Source organism: Helianthus annuus, chromosome 5 (assembly GCF_002127325.2).
Source record: "Helianthus annuus cultivar XRQ/B chromosome 5, HanXRQr2.0-SUNRISE, whole genome shotgun sequence".
Taxonomy (NCBI): domain Eukaryota; kingdom Viridiplantae; phylum Streptophyta; class Magnoliopsida; order Asterales; family Asteraceae; genus Helianthus; species Helianthus annuus.
In genome coordinates this window covers 162,992,054-163,006,656 of record NC_035437.2, presented here as the reverse complement: position 1 = coordinate 163,006,656, position 14,603 = coordinate 162,992,054, and the positions used below count along the sequence as shown (strand labels likewise).

The following is a 14,603-nucleotide window of genomic DNA, read 5'->3' as shown; positions in this document are numbered from 1 at the left end:
TTCCTCGTATAAATCCTTGTGTTGTTTGTGCAATTTACATCGAAGTGATCCTTATTATTGTTCTTCATTTCAAGCATCATTCCCCGTAACTAAGAGTTTGGTTGCATTATCCTCATTAAATTTTTGACCAAAACAACAATATATTACCTGATTTAATAAAGTCCTATAGCTAGCTAGAAAGCTATACCGGCATTACTCGTGTGGAAAAATGTCTACTGCCGGGACACGCAAACCCATCCTCCACTATTGCCCTGATGATGAGGAAGCCATCCCTCATCTGAGATTAAAGGGCAGGAGCTAACTTAACTTCGTAGAACCGGGCGAGCCCAGATTCGAACCCAATATTTGTGTGGAACAAAACCCGCATCCTAGTCAGCTGAGCTACACCGGCATTGCTTTGTATAACACTAGTTTAAGAACCCGTGTATTACACGGGTTGATTAAAGATAATATCTTATCATTATCATTGTTTACATAAAATGTTATGATTAAATACACGTTAAAACGCAAACGAATTTGTAAGACTACGACGACAAATTGAAATACATGAATATGTAATGATCAAAATTCGTTGAAAATCTCCTTAAAAACCACATTAGTTGTGTTATACGTATTGTTAACGTCCTACGTTAAATACTGCTATATACACCAAAAGTCGTTAAAAGTCTTGTTTATACACTTACTTAGAACCAACCTTTTAAAACTCTACATGTTGAAAAGGATCAGTTCAAAAGTCTTCTTCATTAAGACCGCTGACATTAAATAGCTATGAGTAGATGATTGCTTCATTAAAGGTTGTGAAGTTTTCCCCCATTCCTGCAGGTGAACTCTTTAACTTCCATCAACAATGCAACCACTTCTTTCATTGTAGGTCTCTCCGCGGGTGAAGAATTCACACAAAACATCGCGATCCCAAGCGTTAGTAGCATTTCTTGGACCATTTGATCTGGCATCCCTTGTAAGTAGTGGCGGATCTAGAAAATCTTCGTGGCAGTAACGTTTTATAAAAAAGCGGTAACGAAATTGAAAAAAGGTCAAAGAAATGTCAAATTTTCCCAAAATTTACATTACTGCCGGAGGGCCAAGCGGTAGCGAAGGCTACCCCTTCCCCTAAGGTAGGTCCACCCCTGCTTGTAACTTGGCGTCTAGTATGGTGACCGTGGGCTCAAAACTGCCCATTTTCTTTTTGACCCACTCGACTATATGTGAAACCTCCCTGACCCGATTCTCGACCGCACTACGTCCACTTAAGATCTCTAGTAACACCACTCTGTAACTGTAGACGTCACTCTTTTCTGTTATGTTCATTGTGTAACCATATTCTGCAAAAAAATAGAAAAAAATAAATAAGTCCATATATGAATCTATCTTTTTAAAGTGATTAACAAAAATATTCTTCTAATATGAATATTTAGAATTAAGTTAATCATATTAGATATTCTTGTTCCTCAAGTGGTCTTAAAATGCATGTCAATTTCAAGAGACGGGTCAAATAAAAAATCAGGTAAAAAGAAAACGGATCAAATGGGCCGAAAACATTGCCCAAAACATATTGTTGTGCAAAAAAAGTTTAAAACATACTTGATTACTATTGTGATATTATAGTTTTTTAACAAAAGAAAATATGTAAAATGTATCCGAAATCGGGTATGTTTTGAAATCAACCAAAGATTTAACTGTTTTGACCCATTACTCAACCCGAAAAATAACACTCTTAACGTTTGTACACCATGTTAAAGGACAATATCCATAGGATTGGCTACCCGTAACACACAAACTAATGGGTTTGGCCTGTTTCAAACGGGCTGAAAACAATGTTAATGATTTGAAGCATTTTGATCGGTTATAAACAACAGACTAAATCCACTGGTTAGAATAATAATTAGCTCGTGATTCAACGATAACAACAAAAAAAACTTTCCTGGAGCGACGTATCCATATGATCCAGTGACCCGTGACATGGCATGCTAATAATTGGCAGAATTCATTAGTTTCGCGAGCCCGAAATCAACCAAATAAGCCTCATATTTGCAGTCGAGAAGAATATTATTGCACTTAACATCTCTTTGAAGAATTGCAGGCACACAATCTTGATGAATATAAGCGAGCCCTTGTGCGGATCCAACCGCGATCTTGTACCTCGTTTCCCAATCCGAATTCCGATTACTTTGCAACAACTGCTGTAAATTCCAATTTGGAATGTGATTGTAAAGCAATAGATTCACACTTTTATTAGAACAATACCCCAAAACTTTCACTATATTTTGATGCCGAATATGACCCAGAATTTGAATTTCAGCTGCAAAAGCGACCCAAATGGCTGGCCACGCCCAGCTAAGCGACGCCCCACCACACCCCCTAGTTTTTTAGTATTAGCTTGTGGATCCCACCCTCGCCATATGTCGAACAATTCCCCCAACCCAAGCCACTCCACACCCAATAGTCTTATATTACAATTTAAACAAATTTAAAGTGAATTTAACTAACCTTAACAGTTATCTCAGCTTTATAAGGTCTAGCTGCACCCCATATAAAACATAAAATAGTAAACAAAACAATAAAACTCAAAAGAGCCATTAAAGCTTGTAATCTTCTAGTAATAAAATAATTCAAATCAACAACTGAAAGTAAAAAAAGTGAAATAAATTACGAAAATTACCAAAGCGCGATGCACGTAGAAGGGGCTGTGTTGAATTCCGGCAATTCCTTCAGCTAGCTATTTACGATATTCGCTTTTAGTTTCAGCTAAACTTCAGTATCGGTACTAACAACATGTAGAGTTGCGTACATCATAATTGTTAATGAAGGATAAAACAATATATTGTACGGCTAATAAGGAAACCGTTACGAATTCAAACTTCAACAATCCATTTTTAAAGAGTAAAAAAACATGCTTAGTAAAGTCAAACATTAAAGAACTGCAATACGGTAACAAAAAAATTCCCTAGAAGGGGTATTTCATGAAGAAAATTAAAAAATCAAATTACACGATATACATACAATGCAATTAAACAAACCAAATTCAAATACGTACCCCTGGTGTATAAGGTGGACCCCACTCGTCTGGGACTTTCATGAATCTGTCGATTTCATCAAACATGTTGACATCAAAATTGTGTGCTCTGTCTAGCTTGTACCTTCTCATTGGCAAGCTCAGCTTCCTGCAAGTCACGGGCACACAAAATAAATTAATTTTTATGGTTTGTTAGAATATAGTTGCTAAGTTTTGAGTTGTAAAAGCGGCAACAAAATTGCTAAAATTTGTGAGAAAAAAAGTACCTGAGGAGTGTTGTACTCGATGAAGCAATAACCTCAGTGTCTTCAACAATGCAACCACTTCCTTTTGACCCACTCGACTATATGTGAACCCTCCCTGACCCGATTCTCGACCGCACTACGTCTACTTAAGATCTCTAGTAACACCACTCCGTCACTGTAGACATCACTGTTTTCTGTTATGTTCGTTGTGTAACTGTATTCTGCAAAAAAAAATAGAAAAAATAAATAAAGCCATACATGAATCTATCTTTTTAAAGTGATTAACAAAAATATTCTTATAATATGAATATTTAGGATTAAGTTAATCATATTAGATATTCTTGTTCCTCAAGTGGTCTTCAAATGCATGTCAATTTCAAGAGACGGGTCAAATAAAAAATCAGGTGAAAAGAAAACGGGTCAAATGGGCCGAAAACATTGCCCAAAACATATTTTTGTGCAAAAAAAAAAGTTTAAAACATACCTGATCACTATTGTGATATTATAGTTTTTTAACAAAAGAAAGTATGTAAAATGTATCCGAAATTTGGTATGTTTTGAAATCAACCAACGATTTAACTGTTTTGACCCATTACTCAACCCGAAAAATAACACTCTTAACGTTTGTACACCATGTTAAAGGACAATATCCATATGATTAGCTACCCGTAACACACAAACTAATGGGTTTGACCTGTTTCAAACGGGCTGAAAACAATGTTAATGATTTGAAGCATTTTGATCGGTTATAAACAACAGATTAAATCCATTGGTTAGAATGATAATTAGCTCGTGATTCAACGATAACAACAAAAAAATACTTGCTTAAGACCCCGTGTATTACACGGGTTGTATAAAGAAAATACTTCTTATAAATCTATTGATTTGATAAATTGCACATAAATATAATTTTGTTTTGCAGTCATGATTAGCAGAATATATATTTCATAATAAAATAAAATAAAATATATGCGCGGGTCCTTAAGACAAAATGTGGGGCAATAACCACCGGAACTACAACCAATTATTGTTTATACATAGTTCTTATAAATATATGTATTAACCATCTGGTGGGACAAAAGATATTAAATTGTTATCATCATAAAAGTATTACTAATAGTAGCTTTACAGAGACACCGTTTATTTGTGTTCAATTAGTGTGTTTGTTAATAGTTAATGTATAAATAATGAATATCAGTTAGGAAGAGGGATCAATGGTTACCTTTCTTTTGACCACCTATCAGTTGGATCCCTCCCTGATTACTAAACCAAGTTCCCAAAGCGTGTCATGTGCAAGGGAAGTTATAATCTTGTTGTCTTCGTCTTCCACGAAAAGTTAAGGCCTTTTGAATCCTAAAAAGTACATCATCAGTTTATTGCTGAAATTGATAGGTAGGATATGGTTACAATTATGGAAAGTAGCAGGTCAAATTAAATACCATTAACCTTATTTAGACATGTATATGAATGTTTCAAACTACCTTCAAATACTGGTCCGTATCGGAACCGAATCATACCGGACCGGGTATTTTCGGTAAAAAAAAAAGTGCACCTCAATCAACCCGTTTACCCATTTGCAGAAAATCATTTAAGAAATTGGGTATTTTAAAGAAAAAAACTAAAAAAAATAACACCCATTTGACCCCCTTTAAGCTGACTCTGTTTTAAACCATTACCCAACCATCTTCCCATCTCTAGCCAAATAGTATCAGTGGAACTTCACAACCCTTAGGTTGTGAGTCAAGTTTCTTTAAAAAGCATTAGCAAAACAATTAGTTGACCCTTTGTAAAAGAACTATTTCTAAGAAAATACATCTGAATAAATGCTAAAGGAAATACATGCTAGAAAGACAAAAGATGTAGATACCAAAATTTTCCTTTGCTTCTGTTGACATGCTTAGCCAAAGCCCGAGCTCCATCACTCAAAACTAAGCTTTTAACCTCAAGCCAAAGTGAAGTTAAGTTGTCAAAAAGCAGAGACTTGTGTATAATACGAATGCAGAAACAGTGGTATGTTGTTTATGAAATCCATAAGAGATACATGAATGGTAAAACAAACAAAGATTTCACCTGTATATATGAAGAGAGATAGATGGCAAAATAAAACTCAAAACACAAAAACTTATACCCAGATATTTTACCAGAAATTACTCAATTAGACCAAACATTGACCTAGAATTATATAGCATAAAAAAGATCAACTTCAAAAACAACATGAAAACATGCCATCCCAAGTTTTCTTGACCCTAACAGTAACACAGGGCCGGCTCAATTATTTTGGTGGCCTAAACCGATTTAAAAACTTGAGGCCTTTTTCAAAAAAAAAAAAACACTATTTGAGAAAAACCCTCCTTTACCCGGCCTTGGATTCGCTGAAATATATTATAATGATTTTAAGAACAATTAATGTATACCAATGAAAGAAGATTCACAATTAGAGAAAGAGTAACTGCTGTTAACACTAAAATGCTAAACTTTAGATTACAAAACTTAAAGCAGACTTAAACAAAATATATTATAATGATTTAAAGAAGAGTAATCACAAACATATAGTTCTATGTGTCGGTCAACTGGTCAAGAGCTAAACATCATCAGTAATAACATGATGACTACAAAGCTTGCAGCAAACTTAAACAAATAAAATCATATCAACAGTGGTTCAAATCAGGCCCTAATTTTAAAACTTCAACGTAATTCAACCATTCACGCCTGAATCAAACATCATTATCAGAAAATTAAAAACAAACAAAACCACATGTGAATATCTTTAGTTTGCGAAAAGATCTGGGATAAGCAAGACTTACCTTCAGTCCAACGATGCTCCGCAAGCACTCTCAGTTGCTGCAAAAACTGTGGTATTATACGACTACATTATCAGAAAATTAAAAATCGACAAAACCACATACGTACAGAACTAAATTCATAACACATAACTACAATGGAATCGACCAGATATTTCGGTTGTAAGAATTCCGTACCCTAATCGATGAGCTTCAAATGGTTGGATTTTCCATACATTCATCACTCCTTCACAACTTACCAGACCTAGTTTTACTTGTACCACCTAGGAAGTGAGGCCCTTGAAAAGTGGTGGCCCAAAGCTTTTGCCTCATTTGGCTCACCCTTGGGCCAGGCCTGCATTATAGTGTATATGATCTTCTAAACAAATAGGCAGCAATTAACAGATTCATGAGGCTCAGAGAATGCAAAAGGACCAAGCCACCATGGCTGCAATAGGGGTTGCAGGTACTAAACTGCCATCCTCCATAGCTGCCACACCATGGCGACTTATTGCCTTTATTTTTTATAACTCATCACAGCCTCTGGGTAACAACGATCCATTTAAACAAACACAGCTACAATTCCTATTTAACGGTCGTTAAATTACTATTCCTAACCACCATACAACCATTTCACCACACGGTACAACACCAAACAACTATAAAATGTTACCGGTTGATGTTGTATCATTTTATAGTGCATAAATGAAGATACCAATGAACCGGGATCGCCATAAGTCCAACAAAACCCTAGCCTCCATGCCCGGAGGCGGTGGCTAGGTATTCTAAACCAGCGTTAACGTTGATACCTAACTATCAACGACTGTCCAGTGACGACCACCCTCCTGACAACACAAAATCACCATGACCAACACCTATTCCGACTGTGGCAACCATGGTCTCAGGTTTTTAACAAAAAACACAATTCAATGACTTTACATAACTCTCAATTCAGTGACAAACAAATAGCCACAACTCGAGAAACATAAATCCAACCAACAATGATAATAATATGAACTCAAAAACCCAACAATTATTACTAAACTAAATAAAATAAACCGTTAATCAAAGCATATAGCAGGTTCCGTCCGATAAGAATTGGATAATATGCTAAATTCTCAGATTTAAAAAACCAACCACCTGCTCTAGCTATAGCAATTGCAGGTTTATGTGAATATGAAATTACTAAAAAATGAAAAGAACCGGAGAGAATGTAGGTGACGATGATGATTTGAAAAGAATCAAAGAAAGACGTGTCACCAGAAAAAGGAAAGGGGAAATAAGATGCAATTGGGTAAAACGCGTGGGTTACCGTAACATTGCACCGCCGGTTACAGTAATCATAGCAAGAACCACCACCATCGTAATCTCTGTTATCATCAACCACCACCGACAATTGTGGAGGAAACCCTAGCTGACCAGAATCGTGGCTATAAACCTTAACTGACCGGAATAGTGGCTATAGCTCTAGCCATCACCTGGAACAATCGTCGATCGTCTAAAACCCAACTGGAAAGTCGCAGATGAGTAAGACCTAGGGTTTATGATTTGAAAAAAAAAAGTGTGAAAGGAAAGGTCTGGATATTTATGAAATAGGATTTAGATTGAAGAGAAGAGGGGCATAGATTGATAAGCTGGGTGACGGGAAGAGTTCTAGGGTTTGTTTCCAGCCTTTAGGGATTAGGAAACATGAATAGAAAAGCAATTGAAGAAGATGAGAAGCATGAGACATGACGATACATCAGCACATAAATTAGGGAAACAGCGTGTGAGAGAAGGAACTAATGTGATAAAGGAGAATAGAGAAAGAGTTTGGCGCCCAGAGGTGAATTCTCTGGCCTAAGAGGGTGTCCACATCACCCAATTGATTGGCCAAAAAGTAGGACATGTAGCAAAGATGAATTATTTTAGTATAGTAGATAGATAAGCTAACTCCTTAGCTATTGTGATGATTCGGAGCTCCATCCCGCGGATCCATATAGCAACACAATGTAATTCAAACTCTTTTATTTTTCTCTCTCAATTCTCACTTTGTAGGCACACTTTTTTCCTTTGTTTGCTTAAGGGTAAAGACTGGTCTTTCAAAAAAATAATTTTCTCTCAGATTTTCGTTGGATTTGTTTGAAAATATAAAACGAAAAAAAAAACGAAAAAAAAAAACTGGAAACTTTTAATTCAATCAGAAATATCATAACTTTAATATGTTTTATTTGCTATATTGCTATCTATCTAGGTAATTTAAGGAAAATGCTATTTGCTTAAACAAATTCATGTCATATTAATACATTAGGAAGGAAATTACGTTATTGCAAAACGCGTAGAACGATAATATAAACACAAAACAAGTTGAACTGGTCAATTCTATTTATTTACTTCTGTTTTTTTTTTTCTTTTTTCCTTACAAAGTTATTTATATTAGCTTTAATCGGTATGCACCGTTTGTTTAAAATTCAGGTTATCTTGATTTTCAATGATTGAAAGTGTTTATAAAATATTATAAATATAACAAATTTTAGATCGATACTCAAATTAAAGCGTTGTCATAAGAAGGAAAATTTAATAATCATATTTTCATAAAAAAATAAGCAAGTTATGTGATATTTTCCATGCGCTCAAGATATACATAACATAGGATTCGGTTTGTAAATAAGTGGGGGCTCTAGCACGGTTGATTACAAAGAAAGTGCTTGAATGGCGTACAAAGAAAATTGGTTTGGTTATATATGTGACTCGACTCCGACCCTAACCAAAATGAACCGAAAAAGTTTAATATAGGCGATGACCGACACCGTACCTCGTTAATAAACCCCAGTGGCGGAGCTTGACCAAAAGTTCGAGAGAGCGGGGGTTGGGGGGAGGGGGGGGGAGTCATGGGACCAATTTTTTTTCCTATTGCTATGTTTTGGATTATATGTTCGGGTCGGATAGTCGGGTCGGATCAAACAATAATAACTCCAAATAAAACTACATAATCTTCATTCATTCAAATGAGGCGCTCTTACTCATAAAAAAATGTTATATATTGTTTAACAAAAATAAAGACCAAATATTTATAATGATGCGAGATAAATGTTAAGTACCTGGACGAACAATTACAACTCAGCCCAACGATTTTTAAAATTAAATGATAAGTACCTTTAAGACTTTTAAGATAAAAAAGAACCATCAACTTTGATTTATATATAAAGCAGTAATAAACTTTACTTAAAGTTTAGCCCGTTCACATTTTTTTAACTCAATACGAAAATATGTATAAATATTTTTGACAATAAACTTAGTAGGGGCAGGGGAATTTTAGACAAAATAATTGGCGAGGACAGACCTATATAATTTTAAAATTTTCAGAAGAGTTAATTACTGTTTTCGTCCCTATGGTTTGTCAAAAATCACTATTTCAGTCCATTAATTTAAAAATTGTGATTTCAGTCCCTGTGGTTTCACTTTCGTAACCATTTCAGTCCCCGGGGTTTCACTTTCATAACCATTTCAATCCATTTATTCAGTTAAGTACAGGGACTGAAATGGTTACGAGGTGGACTGAAATGGTTACGAAAGTGAAAGCACAGGGACTGAAATCGCAATTTATAAACTTATGGACTGAAATAGTGATTTTTGACAAACCACAGGGACGAAAACATTAATTAATCAGAAAAAAAAACGAAAATATTACACTCCTAACCGAAATATTCGGGGGGGGGGGGTGCACCCCCGGTCCCTTAAAAGCTACGCCACTGATGGACCCTAATATTCAGAATCTTGGATATGTGAGTATATTCTTGTGTACTTGTCAGAATCTGTTGAAAACTGTCATCACATGTCTTCTAGTATCTTACTCGGGTACGATTTTAACTGGTCGGAATCTAGATATGTGGGAATAGGGTTATCATAACCCATAGGTGGTGGTTTAGGTAATTCAACAATAAGAGCAGGGTTGGAGGGTCCACCCATTTGGGGGTCCTCCGGTATGGTTGGATAAGTTGGGGGTAGTGGTGGAAGTGATCCCGACCATTGTCCAGCACGCACTGACATTCGTGCACCGGTGCGAGGCTTTTTTGGTTGTGGCGGTGGTTGTTGTTGCTCCATTGGCTCATCCTCTTGTGGAGATGACGGTGTTTGAGGAGGTGGATAAGAAGGTGTTTGAGGTTGATGTTCGAGGGTATGATAAAAAGTGAATTGGTTCAATTATTGATCCCACTCATCGGGACCTTGGTAAAGGGAACCCGCATAAGATGCAGTATCACTAGATAACTCGATAGGATGCAAATTGGTTCCAGATGGAGGCATCTCCGGGTCAGAGTCGTTATCGAGTTGATTTTGGTTAGGATGGGGTGAATTTATATAAAGGGCTAGGTTAAATGAATCATGATGCAAGTGGGAGCGGGAATGATGAGATTGGTGTGAATGAGAAGAATGATGTGACACTGAGCATCTTGCAGGTTGTGATGAATGTGACTCACTCGAATGTTGGGAAGATTCTGAGTGATGTGAGGATGATGGTAGTAGTCGTGACGGTCCTCCCCGCATAGGACCCTTTCTCGTTCCTCGTCGTCTTGGCGGCATAATTTTCTTGTTAAATATCAAAATCAATAACTAAATAGATATGAGTGGCCTTAGGTTAATTCCTAGAGTCGGAATAGTCTAAGGATTATGCTATTGTGATATTTGAGCTTAGACACAAAATGCTAGTGTCTAATTCTCTCAAACGTTGGCTCTGATACCAACCTGTCTCACCCTGATTTTCCGATGGGCCCAGACTTGTGGTTTATGCGTGACGATTGATATAGATATTCACATATAGCATAGCGAAAGTCTTGGGATTATAAAGTAATATTACAAAGTACAAGTGTCCGAAATTTTCAAAATAAATTTACAGACGAAAAATGTACTAAAGATCCACAGGCGGATCGAAATGAACAAAAATGAATGTTAAGACTACAAGGCCTTGCGTGGAGTCACAAATTCCAATATGCATATACCGAGCAGCTCCAGTCTATTCCGTATTTGCTAACCTGTGCTTAGTCTTTTGAAAGTACGTCAGCTTTTGCTAGTAAATACAATTAACCGACACGTTTTGAAAATCTTTTCAAAATCATTTTTATACCATTTGGTATATCATTTTCATAAATAACTTGAGACAAAGTGATATCTCTTTTTACCAGTATTACATGCTTGTCAATACATATGGAGCCCGGAACTAAACTCTAATATATGATTAACTGACACGCTACTTTTCAATAAAAATATAATATAGGATTAGTGTCTGTCAGGTGTTTGCCTACACCCCGCGCTTAGGTAGTGGCCACTTGCAATTATGTGAGCTGTGGATATCCAGGACATGGTCGCATTAACCCCCAAAGTTTAAGTTATCAAGTATAATGGATTAAAACGGATTATTTGGATTTTGGACATCTTTCGTCATTGATCCCATACCCCGACCAAGCGGCTAATGTCGTATCCCAAGCTCGTATATGGAAAATAGGCTAAGAGTATCTACCTGAGCTTATCTTTACAAATCAAAGGTGTTTAAGCACAACCATAATCAAAACAATCTAATTAAAGGCGCAATTTACTGGAGACTCCTAGTCTGGAATGGACGGAACTATGATCCATTAGAATGTTAACGGGTCTTATTCAAGTCATAAGACTTGGACCGATTAACTTATAATAAATAGGTATGGTTCGCTAGCTTAAGCAAAGACCGGATAGAATGTGGTTTGTACCATCACGGATACTATGACTCGTATAATATGGGTCAAACAACCATACATTCTGATTAGAACTGGTTTGAAATGGTTTTGACCTGATTCGGTTAACTATATAAATTACGCTATATAAGTCAACCGTACGCGCATAGGCAGTATCGAGTGATCGGATGGGTCCATGGTAAGTCCAACATGCCAAAACATGTTTATTATGTTACCATATCAGTTTCAAACTCAGTTTATATGTCCATTATGTTTTAAAATCAGTTTATGCGCAAAAAGGGCATTTTGGTCACTATTTAGGCATAATATGTGGACTCGCATAAAACCCGACAATTGATATGATCAGAAAGCATAACCCTTGAGGGTTATTCCTTATAACAACATGATCATATTACAACTTCAAATCAGTAACAAAACTATCTTAAACGGGTCAGAATCGAAAGTCAAAGCAGAAGTCAAACTGTTTGACTTTCGGTTGCACCAAGCTCTAAGCAGGAAATGACGGTTGGACATGATCCAACATGTCCTAATATGTTATATAAACTGATATAGTGTCAAAAATTAAGGTTTCGATACTTAGAACTTCATTTATCGTTGATTACGAAAATCTGCGATTTTGACTTTTATTTAATAAAACTTTGACCGGTCATTTGACCAACGTAACGTGATCTTCAGAAGGTGCCCTCATGTAGAATTAACATCTACATTATTACGATCATGTAGCCATGTTCAATTCGAACATTGGATTGACCGAAATGTTCATAACCGAAAGTCAAAGCAAAAGTCAATTTGCCTGACTTTTGGCTATTATTTAGCCTATAAATGAAAAGGGACTGAGTTAGAACACTTACAAGTGTTCAAGGAAGTTTAAAACTTCAGGTAGGAGGCCTCTTTATGAACAGAAGCAACTCCAAGAGATTAGAGAATAAGAAAGTGAAGGTACAAGTCTTGAAAGAGTGAAATATGGGGCTATTTATACTTGATCAAGACTCACAAGATGATGCCACATGTTCCTGAAGCTTTGAGATGCTTAGGAGTGTCCTAGCAGGTGTCTAATGGTGGATCAAAGTGGCAAAATTGCGAGAGAGAGGTGGCAGAAAAGGCAGGTTGCAGTTGCCAGCAATGATTCTGCCAGCGATGCTCTTGCGGACCGAAAGAGGTATGGCCTTTCGGTCCGTAAGGGCTTCTAGCACCCATTATTTTGAATGCCTTACGGACCATAAGGCATTATGCCTTGCGGTCCGTAAGGGACCGTCATAAACCGTTATTTTGGCTTTTTCTCAAATTTGACCCCTCAACATCCAAACTTCCACATTTTTACATAATTGGTCCCTCTCGTCCAACTTGCCGGGATTAACTGAGAGTTAAATGGACATGTGTTGCCTTATTAATCATCTTGAATTTCCGAGGTGTTACACAACAAGACTAGTACACTACCACAAATCAAGGAAATACCGTTGCTGAGATAGATGTAAGACATCATCCGAGAATATAGCATGTATGCCCAAAAAAGGATAGAACTCCCAAATCCTTGAGTGCAACGTGTGAATACAAGCACTCAATCAATCTAGTAACAGACTCAGAAGAGTTCTCGGTGATTATAATATCATCCACATAAACCAAGAGATAAGACGCGATCGAATGTCGATTGTATACAAAGAGGGAAGGGTTAGAGATACACTAAGAGAATCCACCAAACACAAGAGCTGATGATAGCTTGGAAAACCAAGCTCTTGGTGGATGCTTAAGGCCATAAAGAACCTTCTACACTAAGTAAACGTGATGAGATCAGGAAGAGTCAACAAAGCTGGAGATTGTGACATATACACAGTCTTAGATAAAACACCATGAAGAAAGACATTGTTGATATACTTGCCTGACCTCCTGTCTAAAGGAAATAGCAATAGAGAGAATAAGACGAATAGTAGTGGGTTTAACACTTTAACTACCGGGCTTAATGTCTTGGTATAATCCAAACATACAAAGTTTGATGAAAGCCCTTGGCAATAATTCGGGCTTTTAGCGACTCACAGAACCATCAGGATTATGCTTAATCCTATAAACCCACTTACAACCAACAATGTTGGCATCAGTGGGGACCAGAACCAGACTCCAAGTCTGGTTGGCATGTAAAGCATCAATCTTAGGACGCATCGCATCCCACCAAACATACCACTACTTAGTCAACGGTGAAAGGCTCAGTGGCGGGAGCAATAAAAACATAAAAGAGAACATGATCAGGAAACTGGTGGGGTTGTCGTGTGTGATCACGAGAAAGGGTGACCATAGGATGGGCCAGAATAGAAAAAGAATGAGGAGGATGAGAAGAAGATGAAGAAGAGGTAGGAACGAAAGAAAAAGGAGGATGAATAAAATGGGTGAAACATGAATAGAAGAATAGGACGTAGAAGTGGAAGAATCATGAAAACGAACATGTCGATATGTATAGGTACGAGAAGTATAAGGATCATAACAAAGATTACGAAGATGATCAGGAGCATTGTCAACATAGATACATGGAGTAGATTTAGCTAAGAGTTTATCCGCCCGAGTATCACCAAAGAATAATCAGGACAAGAACCAAAGAGAATCACATAAGGAGATTAGTAATGACGAACCGGTGATAGTAACTGTTCAAATTTCATCCTCAAAAATAGAAAATCATCAGTTCTGCCATCTTAGTTCATCAATTCTGCCGTCGATCGAAGTTCATCCATTTGACCATCCAGGTTTAATCATTAAGGTTGTTTTAATGTTTGCTAATTGGTATATAATTGTAAATTTGTTATTATCTTTGAGGGAACAGCAAAGAACAAGTTGTTGGATTATTTTTTATTATGGGAATAATGTATTTTGGGAT

At 36.7% G+C, this 14,603-nt stretch overlaps 1 long non-coding RNA gene across 1 annotated transcript; it reads right to left on the bottom strand.

Annotated features, from left to right (window-relative positions):
• Window positions 1-1,883: 1,883 nt before the first annotated feature.
• On the bottom strand, window positions 1,884-8,013 carry LOC118492383. Its single transcript, XR_004893525.1, has 8 exons — window positions 6,237-8,013; window positions 5,126-6,099; window positions 4,481-4,611; window positions 3,280-3,479; window positions 3,035-3,161; window positions 2,660-2,716; window positions 2,488-2,519; window positions 1,884-2,177 (listed from the first exon to the last, which is right to left on the bottom strand). It is a non-coding gene; the product is annotated as an uncharacterized LOC118492383 (long non-coding RNA).
• Window positions 8,014-14,603: the final 6,590 nt, after the last annotated feature.